Consider the following 24180-nt stretch of genomic DNA (forward strand, 5'->3'; position numbering starts at 1 on the left):
AAGCCTCAGTGAACTTCCGATGTTATCCACAAGGTCATTTATGTGTATTGTGAATAGCAACGGTCCTACGACACTCCCCTGCGGCATACCTGAAATCACTCTTACTTAGGAAGATTTCTCTCCATTGAGAATGACATGCTGCGTTCTGTTATCTAGGAACTCTTCAATCCAATCACACAATTGTTCTGATAGTCCATATGCTCTTACTTTGTTCATTAAACGATTGTGGGGAACTGTATCGAACGCCTTGCGGAAGTCAAGAAACACGGCATCTACCTGGGAACCCGTGCCTATGGCCCTCTGAGTCTCGTGGACGAATAGCGCGAGCTGGGTTTCACACGATCGTCTTTTTCGAAACCCATGCTGATTCTTACAGAGTAGATTTCTAGTCTCCATAAAAGTCATTATACTCGAACATAATACGTGTTCCAAAATTCTACAACTGATCGACGTTAGAGATATAGGTCTATAGTTCTGCACATCTGTTCGACGTCCCTTCTTGAAAACGGGGATGACCTGTGCCCTTTTCCTATCTTTTGGAATGCTACGCTCTTCTAGAGACCTACGGTACACCGCTGCAAGAAGGGGGGGGGGGGGGGGCAAGTTCCTTCGCGTACTCTGTGTAAAATCGAACTGGTATCCCATCAGGTCCAGCGGCCTTTCCTCTTTTGAGCGATTTTAATTGTTTCTCTATCCCTCTGTCGTCTATTTCGATATCTACCATTTTGTCATCTGTGCGACAATCTAGAGAAGGAACTACAGTGCAGTCTTCCGCTTTGGAAAAAGACAATTAGTATTTCGGCCTTTAGTCTGTCATCCTCTGTTTCAGTACCATTTTGGTCACAGAGTTTTGTTTTGTTTTTGTTTTGATCCACCTACCGCTTTGACATAAGACCAAATTTCTTAGCATTTTCTGCCAAGTATAGGTACAAGCCAAGTATAGGTACAGGCTGCGACTTGGGGGGTGGGGGGTGGGGACAAGGGGGTGGGGGAGGGTTGCCGAACTGGCGGGTCTTAACAGGACCCTTCGCCGTTTAGTTCACGCGTGTGTTAATATCGCAACTCCTGTAATCACGCCACAGGAGGCCACACAATAGGAGCGGTGAAAAAGCAAAAGCACTCTCTGTAGCTTCGGATCAAGTTCAAATTGCGTCAAATGGTTTTGAACGGTGTCTACTGGTTCTAACATGAACACAAGAGCAAAAATCGTGGTCGCACTGCGCTCAAAATGGGTGTGATCACGTTCGATGGGCATGTACCCCACAACGTTCTTATGGAAGTGTTGAAACGTCCGAGGATGTCAGCAGTGTCAAAGGTTGTGAAGAACGTCTTCCTGCTGACATCGCACTGCGAACTGTTGTCTTCGACAGTGAAATGTGTGGAACTCAATACCTCCAGGGAAAAGGTGGTTCCATTGACGCTTTTTATGTCACTCCCTCCCCTCCCCCCCACCCCTGCACCTTTGCATGCCACTTCTGGGCGGCGGTGTGCCTGGAATGTTTTCTTGGGTCACTCATAACAAAAAACGTAATTTCAACGTTGCGCGTCGGAGTTCTAACATCAATCGCAGAGGCGTCAAAAGAAGGGATGCAATATGGGTAAGATGTGATGACCTTCCGATCGTCATTGTTGGCATTGGGTAGAATTGTGGTAAAATTTGGTGTCAATGAGACAACATTAATCCACTTTACACGTCACAGGAACATCTGAGCTGTGGCCATTCTTCCGCTTGAGTCGACCCTTGTTGTTTGATACGTCGTCGAGCCAGAGGGTGAAGTCGCTGGGGGTCACGATTTTGCACGATTACAGAGGAAGGTTGTGCGCACGTTTGAGCCAAATTTCAAACTTAAGCTTCGCAATAAGTGGAATTACGGGGTTTAGAAAAAGTAATCATTTAATTCAACTGCGCAGTGTATATAGCTAGGATGATTGATTAATATGCTGATATACACTGAAGAGCCAAAGAAACTGGTACACCTCCATAATATCGTGTAGGGGGCCCCGCGAGCGCGCAGAAGTGCCGCAACACGACGTGGTAAGGACTCGACAAATGTCTGAAGTAGTGCTGGAGAGAATTGACACCATGAATCCTGCAGGGCTGTCCATAAATCCCTAAGAATACGAGGGAGTGGAGATCTCTTATCAACAGCATGTTGCACGGCATCCTTGATATGCTCAATAATGTTCATGTCTGGGGAGTTCGGTGGTCGATGGAAGTGTTTCAACTCAGATGAGTGTTCCTGGAGCCACTCTGTAGCAATTCTGGACGTGTGGCGTGTCGCTTTCTCCTGCTGGAATTGTCCCAGTCCGCCGGAATGCACAATGGACATGAATGGATGCAGGTGATCAGACACGATGCTTAATAACTTGTCACCAGTCGGAGTCGTATCTAGACGTGTCATGAGTCCCATGTCTCTCCCACTGCACAAGCCCCATACCATTACAGAACCTCCACCAGCCTGAGCAGTCCCTTGCTGACATGCAGCGTCCATGGATTCATGAGGTTGTCTCCATACCCGTACACGTCCATCCGCTCGATACAATTTGAAACGAGACGACCAGGCAGCAAGTTTCCAGTCATCAACTGTCCAATGTCGGTGTTGACGGACGCTGACGAGGCGTGAAGCTTTGTGTCGTGGAGTCATCAACAGTACACGAGAGGACCTTCGGCTCCGAATGCCCATATCGATTATGTTTCGTTGAACGGTTCGCAAGCTGACACTTGTTGATGGCCCAGAATTGAAATCTGCAGAAATTTGCGGAAGGGTTGCGCTTCCGTCTCGTTGGATGATTGTCTTTTTTGCGGCTGCAGTGACGCCGGAGATTTTATGATTTATCGTATTCCTTATATTCACGGTACACTCGTGAAATGGTCGTACGGGAAAATCGTCACTTCATCGCTACCTCGGAGATGATGTGTCCCGTTGTTCGTGCGCCGACTATAAAACCACGTTCAAACTCACTTAAATCTTAATAACGTGCCATTGTAGCAGATGTAACCGATTTAACAACTGCGCCAGACACTTGTTGTCTTACATAGGCGTTGCCGACCGCAGTGCCGTATTCTGCCTGTTTACATATCTCTGTATTTGAATACGTATGCCTGGACCGATGACCTCGCTGTCTGGTCTCCTCCCCCAAACAATGCAATCCAATCCTACGTATGCCTGTACAAGATTTTTTGGCCCTTCATTGTATGAAGGTCGTTCAATAAGTAATGTGACACTTATTTCTGAAAGCAAGTAATTTTTATTTGAGATTGCAGTATACCATATTATTCCCCACTTCTTTGGCTCCGAAAACTTTGTTTTGCAACGTTACCTCCATTCAACGAGACGACCTTACGCCAGATCACTGGGAGGGCCTGTGTGTCCACATGGAACCAGTCTACAGGTTGACGCCGGAGCCAACGTCTTGAAGCATCATTAACCTCTCCATCACCCACGAAAAGCTTCCTGCAGAGTGTATCCTTCATTTGACCAGACTGGTTGCTCTTTACGGTCTTGTGTTACGTGGCAGGAACCGAGCGGGCACACACATTTGGATACCACAGCTGCTGGAAGAGTGTACCAGCACTACCATGAAAGACGTCGAGCCGGCCGCTGTGCCCGAGCGTTTCTAGGCGCTTCAGCCGGGAACCGCGCTGCTGCTACGGTCGCAGGTTCGAAACCTGCCTCGGGCATGGGTGTGTGTGTGATGTCCTTAGGCTTAAGTAGTTCTAAGTCTAGGGGACTGATGACCTCAGATGGTAAGTCCCATAGCGCTTAGAGCCATTTGAACCACAGACGTCGAGGTGTGCAGCGAGGTGTTTGTAATCTGTCGATCATCTAGAATAATAGTGAAACTTCCTGGCAGATTAAAACTGTGTGCCCGACCGAGACTCGAACTCGGGACCTTTGCCTTTCGCGGGCAAATGCTCTACCGGGCGTGAGTCGTGCTTCGGTAGCTCAGTTGGTAGAGCGCTTGCCCGCGAAAGGCAAAGGTCCCGAGTTCGAGTCTCGGTCGGGCACACAGTTTTAATCTGCCAGGAAGTTTCATATCAGCGCACACTCCGCTGCAGAGTGAAAATCTCATTCTGGAAACATCCCCCAGGCTGTGGCTAAGCCATGTCTCCGCAATATCCTTTCTTTCAGGAGTGCTAGTTCTGCAAGGTTCGCAGGAGAGCTTCTGTAAAGTTTGGAAGGTAGGAGACGATGTACTGGCAGAAGTACAGCTGTGAGTACCGGGCGTGAGTCGTGCTTCGGTAGCTCAGTTGGTAGAGCGCTTGCCCGCGAAAGGCAAAGGTCCCGAGTTCGAGTCTCGGTCGGGCACACAGTTTTAATCTGCCAGGAAGTTTCATATCAGCGCACACTCCGCTGCAGAGTGAAAATCTCATTCTGGAAACATCCCCCAGGCTGTGGCTAAGCCATGTCTCCGCAATATCCTTTCTTTCAGGAGTGCTAGTTCTGCAAGGTTCGCAGGAGAGCTTCTGTAAAGTTTGGAAGGTAGGAGACGATGTACTGGCAGAAGTACAGCTGTGAGTACCGGGCGTGAGTCGTGCTTCGGTAGCTCAGTTGGTAGAGCGCTTGCCCGCGAAAGGCAAAGGTCCCGAGTTCGAGTCTCGGTCGGGCACACAGTTTTAATCTGCCAGGAAGTTTCATATCAGCGCACACTCCGCTGCAGAGTGAAAATCTCATTCTGGAAACATCCCCCAGGCTGTGGCTAAGCCATGTCTCCGCAATATCCTTTCTTTCAGGAGTGCTAGTTCTGCAAGGTTCGCAGGAGAGCTTCTGTAAAGTTTGGAAGGTAGGAGACGATGTACTGGCAGAAGTACAGCTGTGAGTACCGGGCGTGAGTCGTGCTTCGGTAGCTCAGTTGGTAGAGCGCTTGCCCGCGAAAGGCAAAGGTCCCGAGTTCGAGTCTCGGTCGGGCACACAGTTTTAATCTGCCAGGAAGTTTCATATCAGCGCACACTCCGCTGCAGAGTGAAAATCTCATTCTAGAATAATAGTGTCTGCACGTTCCAACACTGCAAGTGTGTAGCCGGCCGGCAGTCGGGAGGTCTTCGCTCGAATTTGTGCGATGGCGACAGGCGCCTCGCCTAACGACTCTACGCGCTTTTGTTCTCTGAAATTTATCCATAGACATTCTGCAAGCACCTGAATAACTGCGATGCTATTGTTTTGTGCCAAAAGAAACTCAATAAAAGAAGAAAAAAAAGGCTCTGAGTCCTATGGGACTTAACTTCTGAGGCCATCAGTCCCATAGAACTTGGAACTACTTAAACCTAACTAACCTAAGGACATCACACACATCCATGCCCGAGGCAGGATTCGAACCTACGACTGTAGCGGTCACGCAGTTCCAGACTGCAGCGCCTAGAACCGCTCGGCCAGTCCGGCAGGCCAATAAAAGCACTCTGCTTGGAATGCACCTTTCTTGAAGACGCCATTTTGAAGGCTACGCATAGCGCCCAACTTCATGAAACTGTAGGTGATATCCAACAGCTAATTCCGAATTTTTTCGACCGAAATTGGTACTTCTCTCAATGATTTGCAGACAGTTGAAAACATTTGTTATTACACTTAGCTGATGTTGGATTTTTAAATATTTTGCATCTGCAAGGCCCAATTTGGTGTTGCATGAAGGGACTGTGGCCCACTATGGACTGCATACGGCGGCAACTGGAGAGAAAAAGGGTGGCCAGAGCTTTAGGCTTTAGTTGTGGAGGGGGGGGGGGGTGCGGTCTCGGCACGGTATTTGGGTAGCGACGCTGTTGTGGCCGGCTTTGTGGGTGAGCTGCGGATGGCAGGCAGCTGGACCTGCGGCGGCGTCCGGCCGTGGGCGGGGCTAACGAGCCGGTGTTAACGACGCCGGCGCACGCACGGCGCGACAAGACGCGACGCGGCGCGGCGGAAAGCGTTTTCTCAGCTCCTCCGATAGCCATCGCCAGCGGCCCTCTGAAGTGTAAATTAATGCCCGCTTTATTTCGAGCTTAATAATTTGTAGGAGCTGTCCTCAGGTGCGATGCTGCGCCAGATAGCGGCCAGCCGGTCAGCCGCTTCCTGCGTCGTTAGCGCCGCGTCCGGAAGTCCGCCACCACAGCGCCACTAGCGGCTTGTCCACTGGGGCTGTTTCCTCGTCGCATTATCACTCACCTCATGCTGCTGTGTTCTCAGTTTTTTTAACGTGTGCTGAATTGTATGCGAACCTGGAAGATGTGGAGTAGATAGTACATAGACTACTCCAGTGGGAAACCGACAAAATTGCAGTTATAATTACGAAAGGATGTCCACAGGGCTCAGTGAGTGGTCTAATTTTCGGGAATATTACACTTGACCTACTGTTAAAGACACATCTAGAGAGTTAATTCACTGATGGTGTCATTGCATACACTGATGAGATCGTGGTGACTGTATTCCGTGACTATAGTGAAAAGCAAGAGAGCCGAGCCTCTGATGCACTCCATTTGGTTCGCAATGGCGTTTACAGCAATTGCAATTACAAAAACACACATTCTACTTAAAAACAAGTTGTGAGAAATTCCACTACGCGGTTAGACAGTGTCTCCGTTCGGAGAAGTGAAAAGTTCAAATATTTTCAAGTTATCCTTTACGAAAAAGGGAATTCCTTAGCTCATGTTACGGATAGTAGTCAGAGAACTATGATAGTTATGCAGGAGAATGTGACACTGTTTGATAAGTTTTATTTATGCCCATCTTTTAAAGGAAAAGTGCACGAAAATAACACTACAAAGGAGCATGGAAAGAATCGATATGAAACCTCTCACTAAAATGAGCTTAAATGTTATTTAATGCGCACAAAAGTGTATAGGGGTGCAGGATGATAATTTCAAAAGCACTGTAATTTTTAAAAGTATTTTCATATTTTAAATTAATTTATCTAAAATGACAACAACACTGCCATTGATTGTATTTAGTGTTGACTTTCCATTATTGGTTAGTTTCGACTATTAAGTCAATCTGAAGTGGAAGTTCTCACCCCAGAGGAGAAGTCAGCAAGCTGTCCATCTACCAGCAAATGGCGCGCAAACCTAAGTCGGGGATGGCCAGAGAGAGGGGAGGAGGAGATAGACAAAGAGAGGGGTAGTGGAGATGGCCAGAGAGGGGGGATCAGGGCATGTATGGAGAGAGGGAAGAGGAGACGGACAGACAGGGGGCGCAGGATATGACCAGAGAGGTGGGGGAGTAGAAAATGGACATAGAGACAGAGAGGAGAAGATGGACAGAGAGGGGGAACAGGCGATGGACAGAAATGGCACCGGGAGATGGTAAGGCAGGTGGAGGAGTAGGCAATGGACAAAGAGAAGGGAAGCAGAAGATGGACAGAAAGGTGATGTGAGGAGACAGACAGAGATGGGGAAGCAAGAGATAGACAGAGAGGGGGAGCAGAAGATGGACAGGGAGTTGGAGCAGAAATGGACAGAGAGGGGGAGCAGGAGATGGACAGAGAGGTGGAGAAGTAGGAAATTTACAAAGAGAAGAGGAAGAGGAGATGTACAGCATAGGAGGAGTTGGACAGAGATGGAGAGATACAGGAGATGACCAACGAGAGGCAAGAGTAGAAAATAGAGAAGGGGAGGAGGAAATCAGTAGTGACTGGGGAAGGAATAGATGGAAGGAGAGGAGGAGGAGGAGGAGGACACAGATGAGAGGCAGTAGGAGATGTGTGCAATGTACGTGATATACCTCTACATTGGTGAAGCTGTGGGCAAAAAGCCATTACTTTATAACAAAGCATGTAGCCTGTGTGTATGTTCCACATATCTTCTTAAGAGCCTAGGTATATTTCGACCGAAGTTAGCAGACATCCCACTTATTGTCTGGAAAGAAATGCTGCTGTGGGCAATAGAACCACTAGGTTGGTGGGGGGGGGGGGGTTGAAATGAACCACTAGGTTGGTGGTGGGGGGGGGGGGTTGAAATGAAGACATAGTAGATGGACGGAGGGAAGTCGGAGAACATGTACCGAGAAAGGATGAAAGATGAGATGGACAAAGAGAGATGCATGGAGGAGATGAGTGCAATATATTCGACACACGCATACAAGGCCAAAGCCGTGGGTAAAAAACTAGTATTACAACATTTTGCAGTACTTCAAAAGTAGAACGTGTATGTATTTTTTGTTGCATGTGAGTCGACGAGATCTGGAAAATGTGGACGGATGCTTCGCGCAGTGTGTGATGACCCACGGCCGGATGCAGTGGCTAGTGTGCTGTCCAGCACAGAATGATGTCCGAGACACTGCCACATCTCCCGCGATGATTGTTGGGTTAAAAATAGTTTTCTAAAATTGGTTCAAACACACACTTATCGCCTGTGTTTTAAGTCAAGGAAACAGAAATTGTCACACAAGCCTGCGTAAGTGTTATATGTACCATAATTAAAGCTGAAGTTCCGAGCATGTTATAGCGAAATCTGTGAACGTTTTGCTTAACGAGAAGTGAATAAATCGATTTTTGAAGATAATTGAAGGTAACAGTGTGAGCGGTCATGTTCATCAAGAGAAATCCCGATATTTACCGAACGAGTATCCCAGAAGGAATGGCTAATATTCTGGGATATAACAAGAGTGATAAACCGAAGCAAACATGTTTAACACGCCGAAAATGTGTTCCGCAAGAGCTATGAGCTGTTCTTCACCTTCATTCTCTTCTACTCCAACCTCTTTGCTTTCCTTATTTTGGTAGGAGGCAATATGGACCAAAACAAGAAAACATCTAGTAAACATAGACACTAAAATGCGTACCATAAGAGCCATGCGCCCTCGTTCAGTAGAAGCGACCTGTTTCACAGTAGCGGAGATGAACGAGTGCTCATAGCTTTTAAGGTATGCATTTTAGAGTCCATAACACCACCCTATAAAATATGGAGAGCAAAGATCTTGCAGCGGAACAGATTTCTTAGACAGTATCGAAGACGAAGAGGTGATCGTTGCTCTCAAGGTATGCATTTCTGAGCCTACTTTTACTAGATTTTTTTGCTTCAAATGATTCTTTCTGGCATATCGCTGAATATTGGTCGTTACTCGTGGGACAGCCTGTATATGAAGAAATATAGATTTTGTCTTTGGTCATATGTAACAAGAACGATTTGGTGTATAAGAGAGAACACATATTCGCGTGTTAGTCAAAACAAGGGACTGTGCTGATTTTTATGCCAACGACTTAATATTCAATATGGAAGTAATTTTTCATTTGAGATTCAGTAGTGAGAAATATTAATCTACGAGTTTAACCAAGCGCTTACGCTTCTAAACAATCTGACACAAACTTGTCTTAGTAATCCGAAGACCAGTATCAGTTGCAAAGCGATTTATAAAAGATTGCTGTATGGTTTGGCAGGTGGCAGTTGACGCTAAATAACGAAAAGTGTGAGGTGATTCACATGAGTTCCAAAAGAAATCCGTTGGAATTCGATTACTCGATAAACAGTACAATTCTCAAGGCTGTCATTTCAACTAAGTACCTGGGTGTTAAAATTACGAACAACTTCAGTTGGAAAGACCACATAGATAATATTGTGGGGAAGGCGAGCCAAAGGTTGCGTTTCATTGGCAGGACACTTAAAAGATGAAACAAGTCCACTAAAGAGATAGCTTACACTACACTCGTTCGTCCTCTGTTAGAATATTGCTGCGCGGTGTGGGATCCTTACCAGGTGGGATTGACGGAGGACATCGAAAGGGTGCAAAAAAGGGCAGCTCGTTTTGTATTATCACGTAATAGGGGAGAGAGTGTGGCAGATATGATACGCGAGTTGGGATGGAAGTCATTAAGGCAAAGACGTTTTTCGTCGCGGCGGGATCTATTTACGAAATTTCAGTCACCAACTTTCTCTTCCGAATGCGAAAATATTTTGTTGAGCCCAACCTACATAGGTAGGAATGATCATCAAAATAAAATAAGAGAAATCAGAGCTCGAACAGAAAGGTTTAGGTGTTCGTTTTTCCCTCGCGCTGCTCGGGAGTGGAATGGTAGAGAGATAGTATGATTGTGGTTCGATGAACCCTCTGCCAAGCACTTAAATGTGAATTGCAGAGTAATCATGTAGACGTAGATGTAAATGAACGTCAACACTGATCATAATTCAGGTGGACTTAGAACTGTTCATGAATACATCCTCCTCACAACACTTACGCATTGTCAAAGGAAAGAGATGACCAATCTAACTCTTTTTTCTGAAAGCATTTTGGTTTTATTCAGGATTCCAATGCATTTTATTATTCTCCACTCTTTCGGCTACAAAACCCTATTTTTCGACGTACTCTCCGTTCAATGTGACGGCGTCGCGCCACGTTAGTGGGAGACCTGTATGCCCACACGACTACTCTAGTGGTGGACGCCCGAGCCAACGTCCTGCTGCATCAGTAACCTCCCACTTATCCGCGTACTGCTTCCCGTAGAGTGCAGCCTTGATTGGACGAAACACATGGAAGTCGGGAAGTGCGAGATCCGGGCTGTAGGGTGGATGGAGAAGAACAGTCCAACGAAATTTTGTGAAACCCTCTCGGGTGCGTTGCCGTCGACGAGAAGAATTTCGTTTGAGTTTTTGTGGCGATGAACACGCTGATGTCCCTTTCCTGAGGGTGCGGCAACACAATTCAGAGTTGATCGTTGCATAGTGATGGAGGACATCAAACAGAATAAGCCCTTCAGTGTTCCAGAAGACCGTCATCATGGCTTCACCGACTGAGGGTGCATCTTTGAAGTTTTTCTTCGGAGGACAGATCGTGTGGCGCCACTTCACTGATTGCCGCCGTGTTTCCCCTTCGAAGTCATGAACTCATGTTTCATCAACTGTCACGCTGTTCGACAAAAATTTGTCACGACCAGCCTCGCAGCACGCAAGCAGTTCCGCGCCGATGGTCCTTCGTTGCTCTTTGCGGTCTTCTGTTAGGCGGTGAGGAACCAAGCACACACGCCTTTTGAGGCCCCCAACTTGTACACGAATGTGTCAGCACTACCAACAGAGACGTCCAGTTGTGCAGCGAGGTGTTTCTGATTCATCGATCATCAAGATTAAGAGTGTCCGCACGGTCCAACAATGAAGGAGTCACAGCTGTGTGCGGCCGGTCGGGACGCGGGAGATCAGACAAGTTTGCGCGACCTTGTTGCGATGGTGTCAGACGCATTGGCCAATGAATCACCGTGCATTTGTTCACTTCCAGGTCTCCGTAGACATTCTGCAAGCACCTATGATTATCTGCGATGCACTAGTTTTCCACCAGAAGAAACTCAGTCACAACTCTCTGCTTGGAACCCACCTCCGTTACAGACACCATTTTGAAGGCTACATATAGCATCGCCACCAATGCGAACTTCATGAAAATGTAGGGGGTGAAGGGATAATGTTCCACTGTGTTCCACAACAAATTCTGTAGTTTTTTCAACCGAAATTGTCCGAGAAAAAATGTGTTGCATTACGTATTAAACGCCCTTCGTATATGTCTTACTTTATTTTCATTTGATTTCGGTGTGATATTACACCATTCGCAGGTCCCTCTATGATACCACGAAATCGATTGCAAAAAAATAAGACCTATAAATACAACTGAAAGTATCATCCGTAAAAGCTGGCGTGTGTGTGAATTCCTAAGGGACCAAACTGCTTAGGTCATCTGTCACTACACTTACACACTACTTAAACTAACTTATGCTAAGAACAACACACACCCGAGCCCGAGTGAGGTCTCGAACCTCCATCGGGAGTGGTCGTGCAGTCCGTGACATGACGCCTCAAACCGCGCGGCCACTCCGCGCGGCAAAAGCTGTCGTCCCATTATTTATCGGAAGCTGAATGACTGGAGTATACCATCTCAAGTTTATGGCGTAAAAGTTGACATTTCAGACATTTTTGTACCTCTGTGACATCTGCCCGAAGCAAAGTAATAAAATAAAACGATGTTTGGAACTTCCTGGCAGATTAAAACTGCGTGCCGGACCGAGACTCGAACTCGGGACCTTTGCCATTCGCGGGCAAGTGCTGTACCGTCTTAGGTACCCAAGCACGATTTATGAACCGTGCGCACAGCTTCAATTCTGCCAGTACCTCGTCTCCTACCTTCCAAACTTCACAGCAGCTCTTCTGCGAACCTTGCAGAAGCAGCACTTCCGGAGAAAAGGATATTGCGCAGAGATGGTTCAGCCACAGCCTGGGGGTAGTTTTCAGAATGAAATTTTCACTCTGCAGCGGAGTCTTCAAAGAAGAGATTTTGTGAAGTTTGGAAGGAAGGAGACCAAGTACTGGCACAACTGAAGCCGTGAGCGCGTGACGTGAGTCGTGCTTGGATAGCTAAGACGGTACAGCACTTTCCCGCGAAAGGCAAAGGTCCGAGTTCGAGTCTCGGTCCGGCACACAGTTTTAATCTGCCAGGAAGTTTCATATCAGCGCACACTCCGCTACAGGGTGAAAATTTCATTCTGAAAATGGTGTTTTACTATGAATGTGCGTATTATTGACGCGGGGTCGCTTCTGTCGTGGAAACATTGTGGGTGACTACCCTATTCTGAAACGCTTTTCTGCGTTGATGCGGGCGTTCTCAGGACAAGCAGCCGTCTACGAATAATCTCCAACGCAAAGATATGCAAAATAGTCGCGCTGCTGGCGTTGTGCGACGTATAGACGCGTCGGCCGCCCCTGAGAGCTGCAGGCTGGCAGGCAGGTAGGCAAGAGCGGCCGGCGCGGCTGCGATTGCGGAAGCGGCGCTCAGTCGCCCACTGTTCTCCGGGAGGCGCGACACACGGCAGCGAGGCCTACCTGCATAATGAAGAAGGGCCGCTTATTAAGGGCCTGAATGAGCGCGTTCTTATGCAAATCCCCGGCCGGTAACTCAAGACTTCCTCTGGCTATTCAATTAGCGGCCCTGGGAACGGCTTTGTGCGGGGCGCGTCTGCTCGCGGCCTTGGCAGTCGTGCCCCACATTCCGCGGCCGTCTGCTCCTGCTGCCGCCCGTTGACACAACGCTCAGCGCCGACCCTCAGCTGCGTACAGTTCTGCCGGTGCACCGTCGACGAGAGAAATAATTAGGAATCCCAGTTAGCAGAGCCAAAAGGAGAATTTGCAGAATGGAGCACTTTCATACAGGGCGATCCCGATTAATGTTTATAAACCATCGAGGCAACTTAGATGGCGCTGAGACATGTAATTTAATACATGGGGCCGCAAATGTCGGGAAGTTTTCAAAATTGGATAACAATTGTTGAACATGTGACGTTACCAGAAGACGTATCTCACGGCAGGTGCACCAGTCAGGTTTGTCTATCCTACCCTCGCTGGTAGGGTGCAGTGCTACACATCACTCCGCTAGGCTACTCTGTTTTCGGACACCTTTGGTAAATACGTTCTCTTCTAAACGTAAAAGTTACAAACTTATTGTCCTCGTTGCAACCAAACAAAACTTGTTATTATTTTGTGTTTCTTTCCTTTAATCCCTGTTTTTTACCGACTTTATTTAGTAAAGAACACGTAGGTACCGGCCGCTGTGACCGAGCGGCTCTAGGGGCTTCAGTCAGGAACCGCGCTGCTGCTACGGCCGCAGTTTCGAATCCTGCCTCGGGCATGGATGTGTGTGATGTCCTTAGGTTAGTTAGGTTTAAGTAGTTCTAAGTCTAGGGGACTGATGACCTCCCTTAGTACTTAGAGACATTTGAACCATTTGAACACGTAGGTCACTTACTGGTAGCGATGCAATTCGGAAACTTATACCAATTTGCTTGCGACGCAACACGGCAGGTTTTTGCTGTACTGTACTTTGCAGTTAGTAAAATAATTGTAAATAAAACAATTCATCTAACTTCAAAGTAAACACGTAACTCTCCAACACTGTGAAAAAAAATCACCACTTCCTGCAAGATGTGAGACACGAACTCTAGGCCCCACGTACTGAAGTCGCGTACGTAGGCCCGAAGCCACACCGACGTGAGTATTTCACTTGGAGAAATGCATAATAACACACTGTGCCGACTTATAATGTATTTATTCACTAGCGTTTTCGAACATGGAGCATCTTCACAGTAGGAAAATATCTATTGTGACAACTTCACATGTCATACATATTATTTAACCAGAAAAGATACACCATTGCTGACTTTAAAACGTTAATATGACACTTAATGCCATCATATCGGCTTAAGCAAGCACAAAATATTTACAGGTATTTTTCTACTATGAAGGTGGTCCATGATCAAAACCGGAGTTACACTGTGTTATCATGCATTTCTCCAAGTATATCGATGCTGCTGACAGTCGCTTGAAAAAAATTTTGCGAGTATTTCACTTGAGTTGGGATGATCAGGTAGAACAGACCGATTCCATCGCTGCACGTACAGCGATGTACGTCATCTGGTGACGTCGCAGTTTCAGCATTTGTCATTCACTTTCGGGATGTTTCCCGACATTTGTGGCTCCATGTATCTTATATTAAATTGCTTGTATCAGCGTCATCTACTTCGCTTCGGGGATTTTAAACGACAATAAGAATCATCTTGTATTAAAACTATATATCTGCATGTGTACCAACATGCCTTACGACAGATATCTATGTGTCTACATGCCCTCATTGACAGCTTGCAGCACATATCAGAAGTTATGCATCGAAATACATGCCCAACACTTTTGCTCAATTAGTCTTGTAGCGACGTTAAGCCACAAGACGCTTGATCAATCCCCATAACGTCTACGCAGCCCAGCAGTTGGCACACGGGACTCGCATTTGGGAGTAGGACGGTTATTCCGATTTAGGCTTTCCGTGACTCCTCTAAACAGCTCCAGGCCTTAAAGGCCTCCTATAAGTAAGATTTAGCCCTTTGTAGGTTCTATAGCAGCGGTCATCAAATAATTTTGCTCAAGAGCCAATACAGACATTGCGGGCGACACCTAGGGTCGCACATCTATCGACTTATTATTAACTGGTGGTTGTTGTTGTGGTCTTCAGTCCTGAGACTGGTTTGATGCACCTCTCCACGCTACTCTATCCTGTGCAAGCTTCTTCATCTCCCAGTAACTACTGCAACCTACATCCTTCTGAATCTGCTTAGTGTATTCATCTCTTGGTCTCCGATTTTTACCCTCCACGCTGCCCTCCAATATTAAATTGGTGATCCCTTGATGCCTCAGAACATGTCCTACCAACCGATCCCTTCTTCTAGTCAAGTTGTGCCACAAGCTTCTCTTCTCTCCAATCCTATTCAATACCTCCTCATTAGTTATGTGATCTACCCATCTAATCTTCAGCATTCTTCTGTAGCACCACATTTCAAAAGCTTCTATTCTCTTCTTGTCCAAACTATTTATCGTCCATGTTTCGCTTCCATACATGGCTACACTCCATACAAATACTTTCAGATACGACTTCCTGGCACTTAAATCTATACTCAATGTTAACAAATTTCTCTTCTTCAGAAACGCTTTCCTTGCCATTGCCTGTCTACATTTTATATCCTCTCTACTTCGGCCATCATCAGTTATTTTGCTCCTCAAATAGCAAAATTCCTTTACTACTTTAAGTGTCTCATTTCCTAATCTAATACCCTCAGCATCACCCGACTTAATTCGACTACATTCCATTATCCTCGTTTTGCTTTTGTTGATGTTCATCTTATATCCTCCTTTCAAGACACTGTCCATTCCGTTCAACTGCTCTTCCAAGTCCTTTGCTGTCTGACAGAATTACAATGTCATCGGCGAACCTCAAAGTTTTTATTTCTTCTCCATGGATTTTAATACCTACTCCAAAACATTCTTTTGTTTCCTTCACTGCTTGCTCAATATACAGATTGAACTGGTAACCTACATAAATTACTATGTTATGAGCCACCAGTAGACTACATATGGTAAGGCCTGGATAAGTTGATCGCTGGCCCCAGGTACTGGTCGTTAAAAGCCGACATTGTTCGGAAAAATTCGTCTCGACTGTTCTGTTTCAAGCTGCTGCCACTGTCAATGCACTATAGTTGTTTCTGTGTAATTACTCGACGAAGGCTTGTTGCGTTTTCTATGTGAGCGAAAGATTAATAACAGTAACTGCGCTTATATATAAATGCTTTATAAAATAAGACACGATCATAAAAGTTTGCTAAATGTTTTAATGCCGTTTTTCTTTACTGATTGCACTGCGTTACAACAGTCTCAATTTAATTCCACATTCTTTTCTACAAATATGTACCGCACGTGACCGTCTCAGTAATGCGCATTCACGAATCCATGTTACTTCTCTTTGAGATTTATAACATAACAGCTGATCGGTACAAGGCACTCACACACCCATGAGTCATGGCCAGAATACGAACAGCAAAACATCCCCCCTCTCACGTGCTCTAAGGCAGCAATGGCCGCGCTACCTACCGCTTGGCTCTCAGGTAGGCGATCAATTTTAGCCTACATAGCCCACCGCCGACTTCACCAACGTCTATTAACATTAAGTACATTTAAAATTTTACTGTCTCTGTAAGTATTTTCCTTTGTTACCGAGCATAGCCGGCCGCTGTGGGCGAGCGGTTCTAGGCGCTTCAGTAAGGAACCGCGCGGCTGCTACGTTCGCTGTTACGAATCCTGCCTCGGGCATGGATGTGTGTGATGCCCTTAGGTAAATTAGGTTTACGTAGTTCTAAGTCTAGGGGAGTGATGACCTCAGATGTTAAGTCCCATAGTGCTTAGAGCCATTTGAACCATTTTTTATTGAGCATAAAAACAACACTCTTAACGTTAGTTAACGTTTTCGGATTCGGCTGTTACTTCATTCGGGCCACATGCGGCTCACGGCGCTCAGTTTCAAGACCACTGATCTACAAGGTTAGCACCCTCAAATCCGGGCCCTAGTTAACAGGGCACACCCTGCACTAGTGTGTGAAGAGACCCCGATGCCACTGACCAGGTTCTATGCCTGCTGTTCCCTTTCTCACCTCCTCCACGCCCACGGTACTGGGATTTGTACAGTTATACAAACAAGACTTTCACAGAAAAAGTAGGGGCTTGGGAAGACTTTTGCAGAAAATACGGTTTTCAAATAGATTTTCAAAATGAATACTAAGGAAAAATAGAGACGTGTAATGCACGTTTTAAGAAAAGACATAATAAAAACGTTTGTAACACAGTACTGGAATCAAGAAAGTGTACGGCCCAATGTCTCTTGTCTTTTTAACTTGATGATGTTTCAGCACGCTCCTGCATCGGTGACAGCTGAGTCCACTTACTTTTGTACTTCGGAAAGTATGAGAAATACAGCCCGCACTGAAGGCAACACTATGTGTGACGCATTTGCGCCGCATTGTCGCTTTGAGAGTATGTCAACACTGCTTTGGGAGAAACCTAGCCAGCATTTACTTAAATGGCATCCGACAGTAGAGACATATATTAAAGGAAAAATTTGGTGAAATTTGTGTCTATTTATCTCTGTGGTTAGGTCGTGTTGTGTTGACTCGCACTGAGTAGTGCGCCTTGTAATTTTGTTACGCCTAAACAGAAGTCCTCAAAAACTGGTCTTTTCCGACAGAGAACTGGGGAAGGCTCCAATTTCACAACTAGCGGCAGAGTAATTTTTTTGACAAGGCTTAAAAAAACAAGTAAGTATAGTCAGGTTACTTTTACCATCCCTTTTATCTCCCAAGCTTCTTGCTACTTCTCTTGCCTCGGATTTTCGAATCGATATTTAAAATAATTTACTGGTATGCGTATCATATTCAACTAAAGCTAATTTTTCACATGACCACTTCCCTACGTTGTAGTTTTTAGCGTTCTTTTGCTTTAAATTTAGGTAAGCCATGATAAAAAGTCACATTTCCTCCAACACAAATACTCCGCAACTCACATTATGAGCCTCACTAGGAAGAAGAACAAACAACAGCTTCAGCCATGAATTTGCTCTATGACAAGTAGTGCAGCTGACAGCTGCAGTTTGGACCTGTGTGAGGCGTTAGTGTCTGATAGCGTGCCATGGAACGTGCTAAAGAACCATACTTTTAAGGGCTTCCGGGAGAATAACGAGCGGCTGCAGTATACCAGATAAGGATGTTTCAAAAAAATTATTCGAAACACGCGTGCGAAAAGGCTATTGCTCATATTAGAACAGACATTGGTAAACACTATATTTGGCTTTTAGTCGACAAGACCGCTGCGTTGTCGTAGATTTATAGCTAATGTTTTGGTGCGGAGATTAGATTTCACGGCAACAGGAAGACCCAACCTACTCTTGTGTAAAGAATGGGAGAAGACTAATCACAGTACTGTAACCCCCACTGCAACGGATGCCCTGCGCATCCTATGGGCAGGAGTAGATAGGGACGAGAAATGTTTGTTGTTGATGACAGATTGTGCTGCCTATATGTTACAAGCGAGATAACACTGAAAGAGTTCTATCCTAGTGTGACCCCCTGTACCCCCTTGCCCACTGCCTACACCGTCTACCATAAGAAGTCAGAAATAGTTTTCCTGAGGTTAACAGTGTCATTTACTTTGTTAAGCAAGTATTTGTCAAGCTACGACCCGCGTTCAGTCCTTTGAGGAAATAGCTCCAAACATTCCCCTCTCACCTGAATACATACTTACAAGTTGCTGCACCTGTCTCTTGGCAGCTTTATATTCTGCCGAACACTACCAAAAAGTCGGAGAGATGGTAGACACATTTGACCCTAGTGAATCAGCTTTTATAAAAAAAGAACCTTACAACATCCGTCAAAGTTACGATAGCAGTCATTTCTCAACTGTGACGGATATTCGAAAGAAAAAAAAGAAAAAGAAAAGAAAACTGATATCCAAGTTGCTGGTCCTATCCTTCATCTGTATGTTGGAGCTTCGTGGATCAGCTTCTATTGAAAATGCCAAAAAGGTCCTTAACAATAGCAAGAAGTTGCATCCTCGGCATTTCCAACTTCCAACATCCACCTGTTGCAAGCGCCAAGAATCAGCATCTCTATCACTGAAAGATGGTGTAGACGTGATCTCCGACGAGCAGATGTATCTGGAGGATCAATGAGAAGTGGGTGCATCACTAAATTAAGGAATCCTGGATATAAAAATATGAAGACAGTTTCCGTCACTATTCAGGGGGAGAAGATCGGATGTCGATTGCACTGTGGACCACGAGCAATTGCGTTGATGAAATATGCCTCACTGGTCTCTTGTGCTGTAGGGTGACCTTTCTCAGCATACAGAAATGTACTGAGAGACAATGGAAAAACGTTTCACCTTATAAAACTTAGAAACGTGGCCAACTGTGTACTGCAGTATAATTTTTTTGGAAATTTGTGGTAAGGTCTTATGGGAACAAACTACTGATGTCATCGGTCCCTAAGCTTACACACTACTTAATCTAACTTAAATTAACTTACGCTAAGGACAACACAAACACGTATGCCCGAGGGAGGACTCGAACCTCCGACGGGAGCAGCAGCGCGAACCGTGACAAGGCGCCTCAGACGGCATGGCTACACCGCGCGGCTGTAGTACAAAATTTAATACAAAATTTCTTGTTAGTTGTAGGGTTAGCTCAAGGATTGTGTTCATACATAGGCACACATCTCAACTGTGTGTTTTTGTGTGAGTGACAAATGAAAAGAATTTTTTCAGTGATAGACTTCTCATTAAAATAATATAGAAAATAATCGTAGTAATGGTAAATATCTTAACTATTTAGGCATATTTTCCAGTGCCGATACAAAGAATAGCTAACTGTTTACTTCCCACAAAGAACTAGAATAACTATGTCAAAATTGTAATAAAATTTTCTATGTTAATATTAGCGGTCATTACAGTTTTCATTAAGGGCCTCCAGAAAGAGTGGCTAAAATCCATGTTACAAAAACCAAAAACGCCTGGCCTTAACTGATGATTTGTCGTAGAAGAGTGAAGAGAGAGGGGCCCACACACACGGCTCTGACGCACATTCCCATGGGATCGGCAGACAAGTAAATCAGTTACGTCTTGTGCCAGCTGCTTCTGAATCTCAATTTTTTTTATTTACGCACATTATCACAAAGCTGCGTATCGCAATGTTTACTGGTGATGACTGTGATAGACGTGAGCCCGCGTTGTGTTTCTGTATTGTCGTTAAGCTGTGGGAAAATAGAACGTGGAATCTGGTGTTGACACGCAACCTATACTCGGCGATAAGGACCAATGGGCAAGTCACAATTAACGACAGTGTGATACACTGATGCTGTAGCTCCATAAAGAACTGTCAGTAAGTTTGATTCTTATTGGACATTAGGGTACTTTCTTGTATTTGTATTGTGCCACATCTATAAGGGTGGCATTTTCAGTATCAATAGAATTCGAACGAAAGATATTTGGATATCACCTTCACTTCATGGAGACAGGTTGCACTTTCGGTAGTACAGTTAACAGAGGTACTTTAGAGTGGCTCTTGCTACTGGATATTTGTTTTTCGCTTCTGACCTCAAAGCAATAAATAACTTTGCTCTTAGAAGGTAAATTTCGACGTTTCGTGCAGATTGAGGAGGAAAAGTCTCTGTCTGTAACAATGGTAATTGTTACAAGCTCAAGTGACCCGCAGAAAAATGGAGCTTTGTAACATGAAGTTTGAATGAGAAGCATGCCACTTGGGAACAAGACTCTCTGGATACCTCCGCCAGTGGAAGACGACAGTTTCAATCCTACTTAAAGGTATTACTCCAAAGTTGAGTTGCTGTAGATGTCTAGGAGAAAACTTACTGGTTTAAGAGTTCCAGAACGTAGTAGATAACAGAGTTCAGGTTGATGCCGTGATCTGTGACTCTCCTTCTTCTAATTTCGAAGGAGAGACCGTCTCCAGCGCAATCGGGCATCGAAGTAATTCGATGGTGAAAGTTGAGAATTTAGGCCAGACGGGACTCGAAGCTGCATCTCCCGCTTAATGCTAGTGGTTGCCTTAACCGCCTCGGCCATCCGATCACGCTTCCCACCCGACTCAAATTCCGACGGAACAGACACCACACACATATATATTGTAAATCTCCTTCTTCTTCTTCTTCTTCTTCTTCTTCTTCTTCCTCTTCTTCCTGATCTTACCTCGCATCTTGACATGTTAATTACCGGATCTGGCGGTGTTAATGGTAAAGGATAGCCCGATGTCATTCCTGTCGCCACCCCATTGCCCTCCTTCGCCTTCCCAGGACGCAATTGGTGAATCGCAACTGTCTGTCTAGTGTTACCACATGTGAAAGTGTGTGACTGTTTTCTACATGTTTGCGATTTGTGTAACTCAAGCGGGATGTAGGTACTAGCCTGGGATTCATCTAGTCGGGTGTGGGGAGCCACCTGCAAACTTCAACTAGGCTGGCCGCCACGCCGGCCATCGTCGTTAATCCACCGGGTAGATTCGATCCGAGACCGGCACGCCTCCCCGAATCCTGGAAGCGGCGTGCTAATACGCGCGACTACCAGTGTGGAAACCCTGTAATAGATTTCAAAAAGTCACCTGGGAAATAAAATTTGATCTTACGGAGTATCCGAACAGGTGTGCGATAGGTTGAAGACTTCCTGGAAATAAACAGTTACGCACGTCGTTCCAAATTTGGAAGACGCGTCTGACATTCCCCAAGATTGTGTACGAGTACCGTTACTGTTTGGATCTATGAGCACAGGTAATCTGTCGTATTACATGTGTAATCTCTGAGACTTTTCACAGGCGAGCGGGTGGTGATGTCGTTAGAACATCGTTGTGAAAAATTGATATTTGACCCATTCGTAAATAAATATAATTGGACAGGCGTAAATAGATGGAGTGACGCGACATCAGTTGACGATTGGGAATGAATCAGCCGTCATATCATGTCCTTGTGGTAACTTCCGAGCGACTTAAAGTGGAATACGTACATAAAATTAATTATAGAAACAGCAGCTGCCATACTGAGATGTATTCGAAGAATCTTAAGGAAATGCAATTCATCTATGTGCGAAGTGTCTTACAAAATACATGTTCAGCCCATTCTTGAGTGTTGTTCTGCAGTCTGAGAATATTATCTATAAGGATTAACAGGAGATTTAGAGACAATTAACTGCGGTAAGGCTCAATGGCAGGGGCTGCAAGAAAGGCATTATGCTTAGCAGTGAGTCTTCCTCTCTCAAATTTCGAGAGCTCGGAATCCAATACGATTCAACAAACGTCCATCATAGATGTTGCGCAATGACCACGTCTGTTGAGTTAGAGATATTCGGACTTGCCGAAGGGATACAGACAGTCCTGCCTGAAATGTACCATTTTCATATATTAAATACCTTTCGCCACAAAACATATGTGGTAGATTTCGGAATACAAAATGTTCATGGAGATCGATAAGCACTGTCTTGAATACTGGTTGTGCAGCACATAATATCCATGTCTCACGTTTTATTTTGTAGAGAGCGCAGAAAAAAAATTCCTTTTGTCTCAATTAGTAAAGCACATTTTTAAAATTTTAATGAATAGTTAATTGTTGTTAGCTGGCTAAATTTTATTATCCTTTTTGTACCATAAACTTATTTCGGAGTTATTGACATTTTCTTGTACAACCTGCAATAATAATACATAGTATAGATGTCGTCAATTAGATGGTATTTTATACAGAATATGTACAAAGCTATACTTACGTTAAGTTATTGATGACGACTGTACACACAGCATGTGTTTTGGTGGCTGTTTTCTTTCATTCTTATATTATGAACAAGTAGGTATTTTTCATAAGATTTGACACTTGGTTCTATTTTGACGGCTTGTTAACTTGATGTATATTTGTTGGCTTTCAGCTGTTATAACGAATTTATGTACGGCATTTTTATATGGTCGTAATTTTCTTGCTATCTTATGTTGTCAATAATTAGGTATTTTTCGTAAGACTTAACAGTTAGTTATATAACGACAGCTTTGTAGCTAGATCCAGAGATGCTGTATGGTTACATTTGTTTATCTGCATCATAGATACTGCTGTTGAGTTGTTATTTGTGTAATCTTTGGTGTATGCTGCAGTTTGATTTACTGGTTCAAAATGCTAATAAAATTCTCCGAAACTATGTTTTAGGTCTGTTTGTTCGTTTAGAAATTTTTTTGGGTTGTTTTTATGTGTAGATAATTTTCCATTTCTTTTCGAATATTCATGCTGATTCCTTTAGGAATTTTGTGTAGTATCTGGATTACTGTTTCTATGTTTTCTGTTTTATGACTCTGCGGTTTTAGACATGTAAAGGATGTGAATGGATTAGAGTCAGAATATCTTTGTGTCTCCTATATCTGATGTAGAAGTTACGTCCCGTTTGTTCTATGTGATATTTTCCGCAGTTTCTGCAAGTAATTTTATATTCGTAATCCAGCTATTCTAAACGAAGAAACAGATGTAAAACAGATATCTGTCAGAAAACTATATTAGCAGTCTGAAGCAATCAACCAAATTACAAAATTCACCGAAGATTACACAAGCAACAACTCAAACCGCAGTAGGTACGATGTAGGTAAACAAATGAATAGATATAGCATCTCCGGATCAAGCTGTAAAACTATCAGCATAGAACCATCTATCAAATCTTACGAAATATACGTAATTATTGGCAGTATAACACTGTAAGAAAATTACGACCATATACAAGTCCAGTATATAAATATGTTATACCAATTTAAGTAAGTAAATCTGGATCAAGTTAACATAATGTCAAAACAGAACCAAGTGTCAAATCTTATGCAAAGTGTATACTGGTTCACAATATAAGACAGCAAGAAAATAGCGACCAGAAACAGATGCAGTATGTAGATACGCTATGAGTAGCTTGACATAAGTATACCTTTCTACATATTCTACGTATAATACCATCAAATTGATGACATGTATATTATGAAAAAACTAGTAGAAGCCGACCTAGGGGAAGATCAGTTTGGATTCCGCAGAAATATTGGAACACATGAGGCAATACTGACCCTACGACTTATCTTAGAAGCTAGATTAAGGAAAGGCAAACCTACGTTTCTAGCATTTGTAGACTTAGAGAAAGCTTTTGACAATGTTGACTGGAATACTCTCTTTCAAATTCTGAAGGTGGCAGGGGTAAAATACAGGGAGCGAAAGGCTGTTTACAATTTGTATAGAAGCTAAATGGCAGTTATAAGAGTTGAGGGGCATGAAAGGGAAGCAGTGGTTGGGAAAGGAGTGAGACAGGTTTGTAACCTCTCCCCGATGTTATTCAATCTGTATATTGAGCAAGCAGTGAAGGAAACAAAAGAA

The 24180-nt window shown here is 44.5% G+C and overlaps 1 protein-coding gene and 4 non-coding genes across 5 annotated transcripts in view; 4 read left to right on the top strand and 1 right to left on the bottom strand.

Annotated features, from left to right (window-relative positions):
* LOC124790057 (UPF0489 protein C5orf22 homolog) overlaps positions 1–24180 on the bottom strand; it is a 484274-nt gene that overhangs the window by 87893 nt on the left and 372201 nt on the right. The gene's annotated exons all lie outside the window — the stretch shown is intronic.
* Positions 3936–4010, top strand: Trnas-cga. Its single transcript has one exon. It is a non-coding gene; the product is annotated as a tRNA-Ser (tRNA).
* Trnas-cga lies at positions 4237–4311 on the top strand. Its single transcript has one exon. It is a non-coding gene; the product is annotated as a tRNA-Ser (tRNA).
* Positions 4538–4612, top strand: Trnas-cga. The gene has a single exon. It is a non-coding gene; the product is annotated as a tRNA-Ser (tRNA).
* On the top strand, positions 4839–4913 carry Trnas-cga. Its single transcript has one exon. It is a non-coding gene; the product is annotated as a tRNA-Ser (tRNA).

Source organism: Schistocerca piceifrons, chromosome 3 (genome assembly GCF_021461385.2).
Source record: "Schistocerca piceifrons isolate TAMUIC-IGC-003096 chromosome 3, iqSchPice1.1, whole genome shotgun sequence".
Lineage (NCBI taxonomy): Eukaryota > Metazoa > Arthropoda > Insecta > Orthoptera > Acrididae > Schistocerca > Schistocerca piceifrons.